An 18,636-nucleotide genomic window follows, 5' to 3' on the forward strand; every position below is an offset into this window, starting at 1 on the left:
TAAAAAGAATCAACTGTCTATGCAACTGTCTACTAGGAAAATTGTGTTGTTGCTAACTCTGCTACTGAGCCTCCTGATCTGTTGTCGAATCTTCTCTGCACTTCCTCAATATATGACTGACAATGATCCTCCTTCTACTAATACTATGGGCCCCCATAGCAAGGTAATGATCCATGAGACAAAAAACACCTCAATGGACCCTGCCCAAATTTCTACACTCTTGGCACTATGGTTTCATATTTCCCCACCTCACGCCTAGAGGTATGGCTGCATGTGCTCCCTTTGCCCACTTGGCTTGAAATTTCCCCCTACTAGAGGTATCTACTTGAGTGGATGTCTCCACTCGGTCTCCTCTATGCTTCTCCAATTGTGGCTGCTCCACAATTTGCTGAGGCTGCTTCTGAGGCTGCATGTTGAGAGGTAATTTATGCTCCCTCTCAAGAACCAAGTCTCTAACCTTTTCCTTCCTCCTCAAGGCTTTTCATGCATCTTGTACCTCAATTTCATACAGGTTCTTGACTCACACACCAATTTGTTTCACCCATCCCATGGAAATTTGTCTAAGGAAAACCTTTCCTTTGCTAAATATCATATCGTAGCCATAGTCTTCCAATACCGCGATGGAAACAAGATATTTCTTTAGTCCTGGAGCATACATCACATATGTGAGTCTAAGAGGGGAGCCAAACTCCCTCTTAAAGGTAACAATACCAATTTTGGTCGCACTAAACCTTACATCATCTTCAAACTCTATGTTCTGCTTGAGGTATTTCTCCTCCAAGTCACTAAGGAGATCTCTGTTCCCCATCATATAGAAAGAGGCACCATTGTCGACATACCACATACTTCCCATTACAGTGATTTCCATGCATGCAATGAGAGTGAAATCAAGTTGGAATTGTGAAGCTAGGGATTCACCTGTTGTTGCTACTATAGGCTCCTTCTTGCTTGTTTTCTTACGTGGGGATTTCATGGCATAGTGCCTAAACTCATGATAGTGAAAACACTTGATGTTCGAAAAGTCATTCTTCTTATTGTCATCCTCTCCTTGGGACTTATTTCCCTTGGCTCTCTTTTCTTGGTTGACTAATGAAAATTCTTATTCCACTTCTTTGGATGAGATCCCATCTCTGGTGTTCCGCCGAATCACTTCTTGCACCAAGTTAGACCACAACCGCTCCCACTCTGGTAGCTTCTGCCTCCCAATAATTGATTCCTAGTAGCTGTTCTAGCTTCCGAGAAGGCCTAGAAGTGATAGGCTCACCATATCATCTTCAACAACTATAACACCGACATTTCCAAGCTCATCCTGACATTGGGTGAACTTGGTCAAGTACTTCGGGATTGTGTCGCCCTTCTCCATCTTGATCTTTCTGAGCTTGTCCTTCAATGCCAGCTTCTTGTGGTCATTGTTGTTTTGAAACAGGTTTATCAAGGCATTCCACATTGCAAATGGAGTGTCGTTACCATGGAGGTTCGAGACAACATGATCTCAAACTCCTTCTAGAATAATCCTTCTCACCTTTGCTACACACTTTCTCCACTCTGCCAGATCCTGAGCATCAGCTCGCTTAGGAATATCTTTGTCTATGAATTCCTTAAGCGTGTTGTCTTCCAACACTACCTCCATCCTCTCCTTCCAAGAACTATACTTTGAAATACCCTCAAGGGCATATTCGAATCTCAATCCATAGAATGACATCCTACTGGCTCTGAAGTATGATACTGCAAATTCAATTTCTCCTGCAAAAGACAAACTCATATTCTCCTTTTCTATAGTGATTTCAACACTGATACCATGTACAAATTCCTTGTAGATTCAAACTATAGATTGTAATATGCTAAAAAAATTTACTTGAATCTTCTCTACTGATCAATGGAAGAAATAAATGATCGATGGAATCAGAATGCATAAAAGAGAAGGAATTCAATTAGACATAACACAATAATTTTCTAGGGAAAGCCACAGCTAAAAACCCCTACTATCTGTATATTACATTAATAAGAAAATATGAGAAGATTACAATGCTTTTCTCAAGCCCGAGCAACCTCTGCACTATTTGTATCTATCTCACTACCAACTTGTGCACAAGCTTCTCTTGGCACACCTTTCTCTCACAAGATCCATGCACAAACTCGTGCTTCCTATTGCTTGGTATCACCAACTCGTGCTCACCAAAACAATGATTAAACTTGTGCCTTCATTCCTCCTTTTAAAGGAAATTTGAATGGTTAAAATTAGTGCTTTTTCTAATTAAGGAATGATTTATTTTAGGCCTTCTTATGATTACATGCACCATCTATTCAATTTAGATGATTTTACAACTGATAGTACATTGTCCCTAAACTCTAATCTCAACTAGGTTTTTCTTTGATCTAACATGCATGAGTTAATTATGAGTGAATATTCAGTTCATAGATTTAGAAATGTTGGTTACACCCCACTACTGCATGTTACATCCCATTACTGGATCTCCCACTAATTCCTCCATCAATTGGAGCTAGTTTAACTGAATTTAACTCGGTTAAGATGAATTAAATAATTACAACTTAAAAGAACTCAACCTGGGCCCCTAAAATTTAGGAACCACTCTACATGACTCTAGATAGACTCCCAAATCAAATTAACTGAGTTAACTAAGTCAAATTAACTTAGTTAACTATTACAAGTTGCTATGAGAATTAGAATTACAATTTAATTCCCAATTTAATTCAAGGACAAATTAAATTAGGATTTTTCTTGATGTTATTTTTAACATTTATAGTTTCTATTTTCAACATATCTTAACAATATCCCTCCAAAAATCCAAAGCATTAATGTAGCTAGGGGTTCAAACCATCACTACCAAATATGGGAAGAAGAGCGACAAGGATTTCAAGAAAAGATGGCAAAAATGTGTTAGATAGTTGGCATTGTTAGGATGGCAGGTGGCATCAAGTGTGTTGGAATTGATGTCAACTAGTGTAGAATTTATGTCAGATGCATAGTGTGATTGGTATTAATGTGGTATGTTTCCTGTTCCATTTGAGTTGGACCCTTCGATAGAGCCAAATAGGGAGTTATATATTTGAAGGAATTTCTATCTCAAGAGATTAGTTCAGATGCTCCTAGAAATGGTGCAATTGGATAGTGTTCAAAAATAGCTTTCCAAGGCTATGCTAAAGTCCAAGAAAGGCCTCTAGGATCAAACATTATGGATGGTAAAAATTAGAAGGCAAAAAGTTAAACTTGGTGACCTAGCCACGGGCCCAATAATCGAGTCAATGTACATGTGGCACTTGAGTATAGGTGGAAGAATAGGATTGCCCATTTTTAAGCTCAGGAGGAAGTGAGTGGGCCCCACCCAAGACAAGTAACCCCAAAGGGTCTACCCCTAAAGCTACAAATTTTGGAAGAAGGATGAAGTGCTGGGGTAATAACGTGTCGGGGTGGGCTCACACACAACTGATGAAATGTGCCTTCATTGGTGCATCACTGCAACAAAGGATCCCACTAGGTACGTCACCTTAGAAGATCCAAAGGATGTGCAAGGCTAGTGATGGTGTCAGCATGATGTAAGACTAGACACATGGAAGTCCAATTCCATGACACATGGAAAGTAGATTCAAAATTTTTGGGTACCCAAGTGGGCCAAAAGTTGATGAAATGTGGCAGTTGGTATAGGTGGCATACAATTTATCATGTTGGTAGGAACACACCATCTTGAGAGGTTTATGATTATCACAAGTTTGAAGAAAGGGAACCACCAAGACACGTAATCCCATAGGCCTTACCTTGGAGGTTATTAAGTTTGTTGCAAGCAGTTTCACAGAGGTGATGAGGTGTTAGGCCAACATGGTGTACTAGTTGGAATATGAATTGGGGTTGTAAAGTAATAGGAAGGGCACAAGTGGCATAGAAAAGTGGTCCCACAAGGATAAGTAACCCTGGTAGGCTTACCCTAGAGGAAAAAAAAGGTGCACAATTTATTTCTACCATGGGTAAAGGTAAAGCTCTAGTACTTGGTGTTGTGCACGCAATGTGACCATGGGTGTGAAAGGTTAGTGCATATAGTTTAAGCCCCTTGAGGCTTACCAAAAGGGGAACCTAGGAGCCAGTTTTGCGGTGGTTTTGTGTGTTAAAGTGACCAAGGGCCTAAGGGATTATTTCAAAGGGGTTGCATGCATATTAGAGAGGGATTAACACCTACGACATGAATGGAGTGACAAACGTTGTTGTGAAAGGTTAAAGAATGGTCAAGCCCAGGATAGATATGGTGTTGTACCACCATATCATCACAAAAAATGCGAGGCCCATGCCCTCCAGTGGGTTAACAACAAGGGAGGTCTCATGGATGGCAATTTTCCCAAACTGTCGATCAAATGATTGACAATCCAGGTTTAAAGCGGGGCCCCTCCCCATCATACTAGAAAACCACATAAGGGGGTTTTGTGTTAAACCACCGGCAATAAATGGTTTGAATGCACAAGTTGGCTTTAATGAATTCAATGGTGATTACCGAGAGCACTAGATCAAGACAAAAAAGGACCATGATTTTGCACAGTAAATTAATGGAGCCTAGCTCAAACAAGAACAAGTAAAACCTACTACTAGAATTAATGGTGATTGTAGAGAATTGAGAAGCAAGGCAATGAAGAAGGCAATAAGGACCACGATATGTGGAAGAGTATTAATGGAGATTAGACCAAAATCTCAGAATTCCATGTCCAAGTACATATCAAGCATTGGAGAGACATGTTGTTTTTACAAGCAGAATATAATGGAGGAGCTCTCTCTTTGTGTAGGTGGGCTAAGAATTAATTCTAAGCATGGAAAAACCTCCAAAGCCCATTCTAAAATATAACATAACTGTAGTTGCTAAGAAATTAGATGTAATTGTAGAATTGAGGGGTTGGCTAGAGCATGATATCAGGTAGAGTGATGATCTGACAGAGCCTACATCATTCTCTATGTTACAGAGAAAAAAAATAGGATCGTCGGTGTGCACTATGGGGGAATACAACATTGTTGAGATCTATGTATAAAGATATGTGTGTGTGAGGGCTACTGAGAGAGGCTGAGTGTTAGGTCCCTATAATACTAGTGATTCTCCCATTACTATTTTCATTATATCCCTTATTGTTATTGTTGTGCCCCTATTGTCCCCATATTGTTATTATTGTGCCCCATAGAAGCCCACTATTGTTATTATTGTGCCCTTATATTATTATTGTTATGTCGGCTTTGATTATATTGTTACCCCTTAGACTCCTATATATAGAAAGGAGGTTTTTTCATTTGAATCATCCAAGAATTGTTCATTTGTGTAATGTAAAGAAGGTTTCCCCCTCGAAGAAGCTGATTTTGAAGCCCTTGATCTATCTTTTCTTCTATTTTATGAGCTGGTTACATAACATTTGATATCAAAGGCTTGGATTTTAGGGTTTCACTACTCCAAATAGGTCATTGTGGAAGTTTCACTATAACTTTTTTTATACAATATTTCAGAAGCTGAAATTAAAATCCATTTGAGCCGAAATCATGATGAACCTTGGGTCCAAATTTCAGATCTTTTCTCGTTAAATTTTTGGAGATAGGATCCAAGGAAGTTAGGGTTTTTGCAGGCTTCCAAATTATATATCAAACAGGTGACCTGGGGAAAATAGGCATAACTTTCTCTCTGAGCATCAGATTGAAATTTCATAAAACATTGTAGAAAGAGGATGGCCTGTCAGTTTCGGTGTATGGGTTTCAGGTCCTCAGGTCGAAACAATGACACGTGGAACTTTGTACAAGTTCACTCTACTGAATCAGTCTATAATTAGGTCATCGTGAGAGATTTGGCATAACTCTTCCTTGGAGAATCCAATCTTGATCAGAGTTGTGAGGTTGGAAATAGGACGTAGAGGCTACCGCAGGATGAAATTTAAGACCTTGGAGATCCAAAATTACATAGTTACAATAGATTCAATATCAATCTCCTACAAAGTGAAAAAATGTGTGTAGTTTTTTTTTAATTTTGCATAAGTTTTGTTTGAAAAATTAGTTGAAGGAATTCAAAGGGCATAGTGAAGCATAATTATCATTAATTGATGCCCTGAATAAAGAAAATGGAAACACCTAGTAAGTAACCTAAAAGCTCTAGCATGACTCATGTAGAAGAGGAAGAAATGCAACATGATATATCAAAATTATGAGACCAAGTGCAACAAAATTCACTCTCACAAAAAGTAACATAAGTTAAGATGGATGGTTTAAAGAAAGGCGTGGAAGCTAAGATGGATGGTTTAAAGAAAGGCATGGAATCTAGGATGAATGACATGGAACCTAAGATGAATGATGTGGAAGCTAAGATGGATGGTATAAAATAAAAACTTAAAGGAAGCATGGAAGATTTGAAGACAGATTTGAAAACGTTGCTACAAGAAATGCTTACTAATGGCAAAAGGGTAGTAAAGGAAACTAATGACGAGAACAAAATAAATGTTATTCATGATTTCATAGACTCTAACATTGGATTGAAGACCCACCATGTTCCAAAGATTGATATGAGGGAGTTTGATGGCAAGGATCCTGTAACATGTATACTATAGATGGAACAATATTTTGATCTCCATAATGTGAAAAACACACAAAATGTACGCATTGAACTTTATATTTGGAACCAAATCAGCTTGTATGGTATTGATGGCTTTGCTCTCGTAAACAAATTATCACCCGAGAAATTTTTACAGAATAAATGATAGCACATTATGAGGATACAAAAAGCAACACTTTTTTTTAGCCAATTGATAAATCTCAAACAAAAGGGTTCAATGATGGAGCACATTGAGGACTTCAAAAAATTGAATACAAGGATAAAAGATATTCTAGAGGAGCATAGGATTGATGTGTTCATAGGGACTTTAAAGGATAACATCCAACATGAGGTTCACCTTTGGGAACCTGATTCATTGGAGAAGGCATTCAGGTTGGCAAGAAAAATGGAAACAAAAATTATGTCAACAAGGAAGCCTACCACTCACAACTATAAATATGGAAGTTTTGTTGCTGCTAACCTTCCACAACCTACAATTTTGACACCACAACAATTGGAAGAAAAAAGAGCAAAAGGGATTTGTTACAATTGTGATAGAAAATACACTAAAGGTCATAAGTGTGCTGAGAAGAAATTATTTTACATAGATTGTGAAGAAGAGGAAGATAAGGAACAAGAAACATCAAAAGAAGAGGATATGCACTAGGAAAAAACCCTAGAGAAAGAAGAAATGAATCTGACCATATCTTGTAATGCATTGGCCAGAATTACCACTCCTCAAACTATCAAGATAGAAGGACATATCAAGAAGAAAAAGGTAATAGTCTTGATTGATTCGGGAAGTACCCATATTTTTATTCATTGTAAGATAGCCAAGGAATTGAATTTCCTCCTATATCCATCACTAGAGTGTCAAGTGATGGTTGCAAATGGAGGAACCATAAATTGAGCTAGAAAGTGCCATAATATAAAGCTATCCATGGGAGAATATGTATTGAATAGCCAAATGCTTTCCATTCCAATGGGTGGTGCTGATGTTGTACGAGGAGTCCAATGGCTATAATCCTTGGGTACAATAGCTTTTAATTTTAAATATCTTTTCATGAAATTTTGTTTGGAAGGAAAGGAAGTTTAATTAAGGGGTATCATAGGGAAACCAGGAAAGATAATTAGCTCTAACGGAATGACAAAGATTCTAAAGAAAAAACAATGAGGTGTAATTGCGATATCATGTTCGCTAGAGGTTCCCACATGAAAATCACATATTTCTCCAGATCTCCAAAATGTCTTGGACAATCATTTCAAGGTATTTGAGACTCCAAACGGCCTTCCACCTATTTTTGATCATGATCATGCTATTCATTTGATTCCAGGAAGTGTTCCTCCAAACATCAAGCCTTACAAATATCCCTTTGCCCAAAAGAGTGAAATTGAATGTATGGTTGTAGAAATGTTGGAGGTTGGTATAACTAAACCTAGTCAAAGTTCTTTCTCTGCTCCAGTAGTATTGGTGCACAAGAAGGATGGATCATGGCACATGTGTTCGGATTATAGGGAGCTCAACAAGATCACTATTAAAGATAAGTTTCATATTCCTGTCATTGATGAATTATTAGATGAATTGCGTGGATCAATTTACTTCACAAAGTTGGATCTTCATTTAGGATATCATCAAATCAGAATGAAGAATGAAGGCATTCCAAAAACAACATTTAGAACTCATGAGGGTCATTATTAATTTTTGGTCATGCCTTTTGGCCTTACCAATGCACCTTCTACATTTCAAGGTTTGATGAATTCCATTTTCAAACCCTTCCTTAGAAAGTTTGCGTTAGTATTTTTTGACGATATACTAATGTACAAAAAGTATTGGAAGGATCATGTTCAACATGTTGACAAGGTGTTCAAACTATTGGAGGAGAAACAATTATATGCAAAAAGCTACAAATTTTTCTTTGGATTACAATAGGTGGAATATCTAGGTCATATTGTATCTAATGAAGGTGTTAAGGTAGACCCTAGAAAAATTAAATCCATTAAGGAATGGAAAATCCCCATGTCCATAAAGCATCTACGAGGATTTCTAGGGTTGACAGGGTATTGTTGTAAGTTTGTTAAGAATTATGGGAGAATAGTAGCACCTCTAACAACATTATTGAAGAAAGATGCATTTTCATTGACTCAAAAAGCAACGAAGGCCTTTGAAAATCTTAAAGTGGAAATGTTCCAAGCACCAGTCTTAGCTACGCCGGACTTCAAAAAAACCTTTAGTATGGAATGCGATGCCTCAGGAAATGGAATTGGTGTCATTTTAATGCAAGAAGAAAGACCCATTGCTTTCAAAAGTCATCCAATCAAAGGAAATTATTTATACAAAGCTATTTATGAGAAGGAAATGTTGGCAATACTACATGCACTTAAGAAATGGAGACCCTACCTAATGGGAAGACACTTCAAGGTAAAAACGGATCATGATAGTCTTAAATACTTTTTAGAACAAAGATGATTTTCAGAAGAGTAGAAAAAATGGGTCATAAAGATGTTGGGTTATGACTTTAAAATCATCTACAAAAAAGGGAAGAAAAATGTTGTGGCAGATGCACTCTCAAGAAAGGATGAGGATGTGGAAGCATTGCTTTGTGGCATTTCTATTATCCAACGATATTGGATAAATGAAGCAAGGGGTGAATAGTAGAATGACAAAGAAGTGTGGGCACTCATTCAAAAGATATAAAAAGATCCCTGTACATATGATATATTTAGCTGGAAAAATGATTCGTTATGGTACAAAGATCACTTATACCTATGTAAGAATTTCCAACTCAAACAAAAGATTCTTATGGAATTTCACACCTCTCCCTTAGGAGGGCACTCAAGATTTTTAAAAACTTACCATAAGGTTAGGAAGGGATTTTTTGGGATGGCCTTAAATCGAATATTCAATAGTTTGTGGAGGAATGTTTAGTTTTCCAACAAAATAAAGTTGAGACAATTAAGACCCCAGGTCTATTACAACCTTTATCCATTCCAAGCCAACGTTGGGAAGAGGTTTCAATGGATTTTATCACATTTTTACCCAAGTCTGAAAGAAATACTGTCATCATGGTGGTAGTTGATAGATGTTACACAAAATATTGTCACCATGACTATTTGCAGTCAGTATGGGTGTATCATCATTCATACTGTCCTCCTAAGCAAGTCTCAAACCTCAGCTCTTCATGTCAAGCTTTGAAAATGAGAGAAAGACTTTAAAAATCAATAAAGCTCTGGTTCCGCACTTTCTCTGACTATTGCCTGTGGTCCCGCACCCCCTATTCACATTACCTGCTAACCTGCCCGCTCTATCTCTAAAGGAGTGGGTGCGGACCCCTGTGAAAGTAAAAAAGGCGCAAGTTTGTTCTTAAAAACTCACTTTGGGTTAATTCTAGATGATTCTAGAAGGAATTTTGACATGGATGGTTCGCTCCTAGGTGGTTCATGCATCCCAAAAGTGAAGGAGCTAATCCCTTGATGAGAGGAGATTATCCCATTGAAGGAAGGATTTATCCCTTTGAAGGTGGACCTAGTAGCTTCCCTCCATTGCACTATAAATTAAGGCATTGGGCTGGTTGCTAGGGAGGTTAGAAGTTGAACATTTTTTAGGGTAAATGTTGGTGGAATTGAGACTTCCTAGTTAAGCTTGAGAGGAGAGATCACATACCTTTTGGCTTCATTGGGAAGAGAGTGAAACTTGTCAAAGTAGAGGAGACTTCTTGCTGGACCCTGGGAGGGGCTTGTACAACATCAAGGCACATGTTGTAAAGTTCTTCTTTGATTTAAATTAATATAATCAGATTCATTTTTCTCAACAAATTGTCTTATGTGATTTGCTTCATGAATTCCTTGATCATCATGATAAGTATGCTTTATTATATTGGCTTTTCATGTGCTATTTAATTTGTGTGCTTCTTTGTGTTTGCAGATTCTATACAAGGGAGCTCATTTGGATCAACGGAGCAAGGCTTCCACAAACTTGCATTGGACCCAAGGTAGGCCTAAAACACTTGTTTTCCTTTGTTTGTAAATTGCATATTTAGAGAAAGATAGAATTTGATTGGTTTGCTTGTCGCTAGATATCATTAGATACTAGGGAGGTTGGTCTTGTCCGCAAGAATGACTCATTCCGTGTGACAAAATGGCGACTCCACTGGGGAATTGATTTTTTGATTTTCTTTTACTTTGACTTGAGAATCTGTGTTTTTGTTTTTGTTTTTGGCTTGATGTGTGTGGGATTGGGTAGGTTTAGTTATTATTGAATTATTTTTTGTTTTTCATACTTTTTGGAGAGGACTGCATCCTTTGCTTGTAACACAGTGCGGACCTATCCACACTTTTGCTTTACACACAGAGCGGTACCGCACCTGTGTGGACTGTGGGCCTGCGAACCCTGCCAAAATTTTGAAAAACTTAAGATTTTCTCTTAAAGTCAGCTTAGGATTTGTTTAGGTGTTTTTAGCCCCTGCCCAAATGCGCACGTGACTTGTCAGGAACTTTTCTTAGGTTAATTCCATTGGCATTAGGGTTTTAGGTGAAATTCCTAGAAGTTTTGTTTGTCGGGCTTGAATTTCATTTTGGTCTTGTAGTAGCTCAGAGCTTAGAAGGTTTAGAAGCCTCAGACCACCTTGGTTTTTACTGGCCTTCTTATGAGTCTGACCATTTGCAAAATCTGCCTTTGTTGAGGAATCCATCTTGTGTTTCTCTCTGCGAAACTTCGAAAAGACTTGTGTTAAAAGTTTTGGATTTCATTTTTAGAAAAGAAAACAAAAATTGGTTGTTTTTTGACTGATTTGTGATTCTGGACAAATTAGTCCTTAGTTTTCTTATAGCTAAGTAAAACATCCTTGAAAAGAAATCTTGTAAGCTTTTACTTCAAATAGTTTTAGAATTTATAGATCTCAATATTAGATTTTTCCACAGTTTTGAGTGTTTTATAAAAAATAAAAAATTCTCTTTTGAAAAAGTTTGTTTTTGTAGTATTTGAGTGTTTGAAAGAAAAGGGAAATTTTCGTGAGCATAACTAGTTGTTTCGTTTTTTGAGTGTATTGGAAAAGACAAAAAGCTCTTCTTTTGATTTGTTTGTTAAGGAAAAGATTTGTTTTTACAAGCATTTGCATTCTCAACTCTTTCCTAGCTAGAAATTCATTGAAGGGAAAAGATTTCTTATCATCTTAAGTGAATTTTTTAGTGATTTGGAGTCGAGTCTTCACACCATAAGTTTCATCTCCACACCTTTTGACTTAAGGAAAAACCAATAAAAATAATGCTTAAAGTAAAATCTATCTAGTAATCTTTTTATTTCTAGGGCTCTATTACACCAACATAGCTTAGGATAGTATCTTGGAGTAGGGAGTAATTAACTCTCCAAGATAGTAAAACAAACAAGTAGCGATATCTTGCGGTAGGAGATAAAATCCAATTGTTACATCTATGCTCTGGGAAAGCTCCTCTTAAAGGAGAAGCACGAGATCATATCTGAACTAGTGTGGGAATCAATCCTTCCTCATTAGGAACGATAGAAGATATTCATGTATTAAAAACGGTAAACCTCGGATTAACCATTGTCGAGGAGCCTAGGGTCACTTATTGGTAAACCTTGGATAATGTCAAGGAGCCTTCAAGGGGATTGAGCTTGTTACTCTGCCCTTGCATGCGTATTAGATTGTAGACTATCCCCCCAGGTATATTTGTTTCTGTTGGTAACCTTAGTGACCATATTCTATAGGATTCTTTCATAAGGTGATGGTGGGGGGAAGATCCCACTGTACCTGGAGTAGACGTCAGCTAGACTCACTTGGATTTTCTGGGGGGTTCTCTTCACTCGAGACAGTTTAGTGGAGAAACTTGTGCAAGTCTATTCATTAAGTAGGTTTCCGGGGTAACTGTTCCAACCACCATTTCTATATTGAACTCTGCGACGTTGGATTTCATCACCAACTAGTGTTTTCGGTATGGAAAGTTACTATTTATGTGTCGTTTGATCTCCTAGATTCTTTAGGCGTGTGATTCAAAATTGTTTGGTTCTTTAGAGGCTTTAGGTGGTTTTCATTGAGATTTTTCTTTGTTTGCATGTGAAGTAGTTAAAATATTAATTGGGTTATTAACTGGTAATAACAGAACCAAGCTGTTGAGTGTAGAAAATATTCTTATGATTTTAAGTACTATTCCTAATCCGCGGCCTCAAGGTGGCCAGTTACCGCCTGGGGGGCAGCCTCAAAGTCTTAAATTATCGCCTGGGGGGCAACCTCAAGGACAGTACATACCTACGGGACAATACGTTCCTCAAGGTCAACCCCAAACTCAGTATGTACCTCAAGGTCAACCCCAGTATCAGTACGTGCCTCAAGGTTATCAACCTCAAGGTCAGTACCCAACCCAAGGTTTCCAACCACCTTCCGGTCAATCATTTGTCCAAGGAGCTGGAAATGTACCTTTGAATTATCAACCCTACCCTCAACCCGGTTATGGTCCTCAATATTCTCAACCTGCTATGGGTCCGTACTCCAGAATGAACTTAGTGTGGAATCCATCTCAAACTCAACAGATCTTGCAACCAAATGTGCAGTTGTCATCTCAATCTGGACAACCCTTGGTTTCTGGTTCACCCCAGCAACTGATCCAGTCTACTATTAAAACTTCTGCACCTTCTGTAGTTTCTCAGTCTGGGCCTAGTACACCTTGTACTCTGCCTCAAATGATTGTTGCGACTGTTGCAACATCTGTTCAATCTACCCCACCTTCTTCTGGAGTATCGACAGCTCCGGTTTATACTGTTCCTGTATCAACTCCTCAGACATCTTTACCTCAGCCTGGATCCACAATTCAGACTTTGGTTAAAATGCCTGTAGGACAACCTGGTCCAAGTACGGTTGTCACAAGTCAACCTCAATTTACTTATCAACCGTACCAGGGACAGTACCAATTCGGTCCTGCTGTGCAGCAGCCAGTCTATCAGTATCAACCATACCCTGGGTATACATATCAACAACCTCAACAACCCCAATACGGTCTAGTTAATCTTGGTTTTCTGGGAGGATATAATATCCCAAATGCAATTCCAATTCCTAGTTATCCTGGATATCCTACTCCTAGGGCTGGTCTCATGACCCAGGGTTTCAGGGACCCTAATCATCAGTTACCGTTCATTGCAACTTTGGACTTGCCTGACTTGTTGCGCCTTATGAACGATCCAATTAACTATCTTCTGTTTTGATCGCCAATGCCGAATAAGTTGCCTAGTGATATTCTTAAGTTTGAAGGCAAATCAGGAGAGGACCTGTCGAACCATGTGATGACTTATCACCTCTGGTGTGCATCTAACTCCAATTCAGATGATTCAATCCGTTTAAGGCTTTTCCAACGCACTCTAATTGGTCTTGCAGCCAAGTGGTACAATGAGTTACCGCGAGCCACTTTTTATAACTTTAGTCAGTTAGCTACTTCGTTTTTAACTCATTTTCAGTTGCCAGTCAGATATGACAATGGCACGGAATTATTAACTTCATTAAAACAGTCAACGTCCACCTACATTTCTGATCACATTCATGAATGGAGACGTCGACGGCGTTTAGTGAAAGTTTTTATCCCGGATCAAATCTTAGCTGAATGGTTTGTCAAATATCTATTATCGAAGATCACTGAGAATGTAGCTAAGGCAGGAGTCGTTACTGAAGAGCAAGTAATTGCTCAAGCTCAGTACCTTGACTTAGTTTATACACAGTCAGGTACGTTACACGAGAAAATCCCCGACCTTCCTAAACAAAATCAAATAATTGCAGCTCCTTTAGGGTCTCATGCCACTGATGGTATGATTGGTACGGTTAATACCAAGAGTAAGAAGAAGTATTCCAAGAATTCTTCTCCTATCATAACTTTACCAGATTCCCAAACAGGAGATTCTTTCGTGGAAATTTCCACCGATATTCATGTTGTAGAGTCATCTACAGCCAAATCAAAATCCAGCGGTAAGAAGAAAGGGAAGAAGAAAAATAAATCAGATAAAAATTCGAAAGAGAAACCAGAAAAAGCGGAATCTACTGATGAGAAACGCAAACCTCGCCATATCCTTGTCTCATTTGTGACGAAGAGCATTTTACAAGAGACTGCCCTCATCATGCAGAGGTTGCGAAAATTGTCAAAGGTTCCCAAACGCCTGTTGTTTTGAAGGATCCTTTTCCTAGTCAAGACAGTAAGATGATAGGTTCTTCCTCAAATGCCTCCGAAGAACCCATAACGATGATGTCCCATGTTAGGATTGTGAGTCGATCGCAAGATTATGGAAGTAAAAGTCATGTTGATGGTAAGGAAGAAGAATCTTCTCATTCGAACCCCTCAACTTCAACTCCTGGTTCCGATCCACTACAGATCGAGAAACCTAACCCAGACTTAGTAATCAAACTGCCCGCCAAGGGTATACTTCGAAATTCAGCTTTCAATCCACATGCGAGAGCGGCTCAGAACTATAACAATTTTGAAGATTTGGCTATTTCACCTTCAGCAATGTCGGCTTTGGAGGTGCTGCAATCATGTCTAGCACAGCGTAAATTACTATTGTCGGCTATAGGAGTTGTTGACGTTCAAGACTTGAACCTTATAATTTTCGATCTAGAAATTAGTACACCGTGCTTACCTCATCAAATGGCTTTCTAGATTCTAGTGTTAGTCAAAAACAGACCTTGTTATAGGACTGTGATTGATGAGGGAGCCTCAACGTGTATTATGTCGATCCAGTGTTGGAGATCGCTTGGTTCTCCTACACTAAATCAATCCCAGACAATTCTAAAGGCCTTTGATGGCCGTGGGTTTCATCCTTTTGGCATTCTACAGGATTTACCTATAAGGGTTGAAGGCAAAACTGTTAATCTAGATGTGGAGGTGGTTGATGCCCCTCTAGATTACGACCTTCTCTTGGTCGTAGTTGGTCTTACGCTATGACAGCTGTTGTTTCCTTGGTCTTTCAGCTTATAAAGTTCCCTCATAATGGAAAGATCGTAACTATAGACCAGCTGACTTATTTTTGATTCGACCCAGCCTCTTCTAAAAGTATTCAGCATGTCGGCAAAACAACTATCTCGTATAAGGATGTTGGAGTAGGACTAGTTAAAGATTCTGGTTTACTGGGAACTTTTCGTTTTCCTCCTATCAACACATCATCTTCTACTACAACCATTCATATGATTTCGTCAGACACTATTGTTTATGATGATCCTTGGATCGTACCTTCTGAATCTGAGATAGATTCATTTGGTGATGTTATGCCTTTGAATCCATATGAAATTGCGTATCAGGCCGTGCAGGCATTTTCCGACCCTTCTTCAACCAAAATTGACTTAATGAATGTGGTCCATGAGGAATCACTTTCAACATCAAACTCAGATTCAACAACGTTTTCCGAACTTGTTCACACTGATGAGAAAATTCGTGAAATCCTATGTGTCGATGATTTACCATGGGAAGATCTTCATCATAGATCTTCGTTTTTATCTGAGATTGATCGCTTTGAAAATGATTTTTCATCTATTTTTACGACTGAATATGTCAAGGAACCTTAGAATCCAATGAAAAATCCTGATTCTGAGTTAAATTTGGGAAAAATTTCTCGAACTATTCCTATTGATATTTCGGTTAAGCCTGGAATTGTTGAAAACATTCATATAGGTGTCTCTTGTACGGAAGATGAAATTCAAACATATAAGGCCCTATTTCAAGAATTCCGCTACGTGTTTGCCTGGTCATATGAGGAAATTCCAGGAATCGACCTAGCAATTGTTGTTCATGAAATCAAAACTTACCCAGATGCTAAACCCATCCGACAACATTTGCGTCAGATCCACCCGCAAAAAGCTGCTACTATTAAAGCAGAAGTTGAAAAATTACTCAAAGCAGGTTTCATTTATCCAATTCCCTTAACGGATTGGGTATCAAATATTGTTCCTATTAACAAAAAGCAAGGAACAATAAGAATATGTATCGATTATAGGGACATTAATCGAGCCTATCCAAAAGACAATTACCCAGCTCCCTATATCGATCAAATCATTGATGATTGTGCCGACAGTGAAATATTCTCCTTCATGGCTGGTTTTTCTGGATACAATCAAATAAATATTCTACCTGCTGATCAACCAAAAACGACTTTCATTTGTCCATGGGGGACATTTGCTTAGTGAAAATTACCTTTTGGGCTCAAGAACGCCGGGGCAACTTTTCAAAGAGCCATGTCTTATGCATTTCATGACATCAAGCACATTGTGCAACCCTATCTCGATGATTTACCTGCTCATTCATTACATCGAGTTGATCATCTCCTCCATTTATGAGCAATCTTTATGAGGTGTAGGCATTATCGAATTAGGTTGAATCCACACATGTTTGTTTTTTGTATAGAAACGGGTCGGTTACTGGGGTTTGTTGTTTTGAAAGCCGGCATTCATGTCGATCCCTCGAAGGTTGAAGCTATTGTCAAATTGCCTCCTCCTTCGAGTCTACGGCAACTCCAAAGTTTGCAGGGGAAAGCAAACTTTTTACGTCGATTCATTCCTAACTATGGCGAGATCACAAAGGGTTTTACCCGGTTGTTGAAACAGAATACTCAATTCTTTTGGGATGAGATAGCTGATAAATCTTTTGATGCACTAAAACACGCGTTGACCCATGCACCGTTATTGCAGCCTACCAACTACAACTAGGACTACTTCTTATATCTCGCCGGCTCGCATTCCACCATTGGAATTGTGTTAGTTCAGGAAGATGAATTCGGTACTGAACATGTAATATATTACCTTAGTCAAACCTTAAATCCAACTGAGCTAAAATACTCACATGTGGAGAAATTGGCATTGGCAGCTATTCAAGCTGTCCAATGTTTTCGTCATTACATTTTACTATGCAAGACTACAGTAATTTCTGATTGCAACCCTATGATCTATATTTTGACCAAACAATTGCTAGGGGGCAAGTACTCCAAATGGATTGTGATCCTGCAGGAGTTCGACTTGGAATGTGAAAAGTCTAAGTCAAAGAAATCTTTAGTTTTTGTGGAGTTAATGTGTGACTTCCCGCGTGCTGACACGAAAACTGTGGCAGAGGAGCCCATTGTGGACGAATCCTTGTTTCTAATCAGCACTTTAGATCCATGGTATGGGGATATCATAGTTTATCTCCAGACCCAATCCTTTCGGCCAGAAATTTCAAGGTCAGAATGTCGAAAAATCCGATTCCAGTCCCAACAATTCAAAATTATTGGAGATACACTTTATCGTTGTGGGGCAGACTCTGTTTTTCAACATTGTTTAACTCATGAGGAAGCTGAAAGGGTTCTAAATGACTATCACTCTAGAGTGTGTGGCGGTCATATGTCTGGGTTTGCCACAACCCAAAATATATTGCGCTCTCGCTACTTCTGGTTGTCTTTGTTTAAAGATTGTATTAACGCGGTCCGAAAGTGCCACAACTACCAAATTTTTTGATCGAAAGATGTGCACTCCACCTACTCCTCTCCACCCTATAATTGCCGTCGGTCCTTTTGCGAAATGGGGTATCGACTTTATTACATGTAACCCTCACTTGGCCGGGGGGCATGTGTATATCATCCTCGTGGTAGATTATTTTACCAAGTCGGTCGAGGCGATGCCTACATTTGAGGCAGACGACAAAACTACTGCGATTTTCGTGTTCAATCATATAATTGCTAGGTTTGGTGTTCCACAAGCGATTATCACTGATTATGGGCATCATTTTCGAAACATTATGATGACCGAACTTACAGACCAACTTGGCTTGCGTCATGATAGTTCAACTCCATATTATCCACAGGCTAATGGTCTGGTTGAAGCCATCAACAAAGTTCTAGTCATCATGATTCGACGAATCATTGGGATTCATAGGTCGAATTGGCATAACATGTTATTTTCATCACTTTGGGCGTATCGAACCTCAGTAAAAATGTCAACCGGTTTCACTCCTTTCCAACTAGTTTATGGTCTGGAAGTTGTGTTACCCATTGAATGCGAAATCCCGTCATTGCAAATGGCCATCGAATTACTTCCAGACACTTCCGAAGAGGAAAAACATTTGTTATACT

The sequence above is a fragment of the Pinus tabuliformis genome, chromosome 1_2 (genome assembly GCF_031772625.1).
Source record: "Pinus tabuliformis cultivar Carrire ecotype Pingquan chromosome 1_2, CPIR1, whole genome shotgun sequence".
Classification (NCBI taxonomy): domain Eukaryota; kingdom Viridiplantae; phylum Streptophyta; class Pinopsida; order Pinales; family Pinaceae; genus Pinus; species Pinus tabuliformis.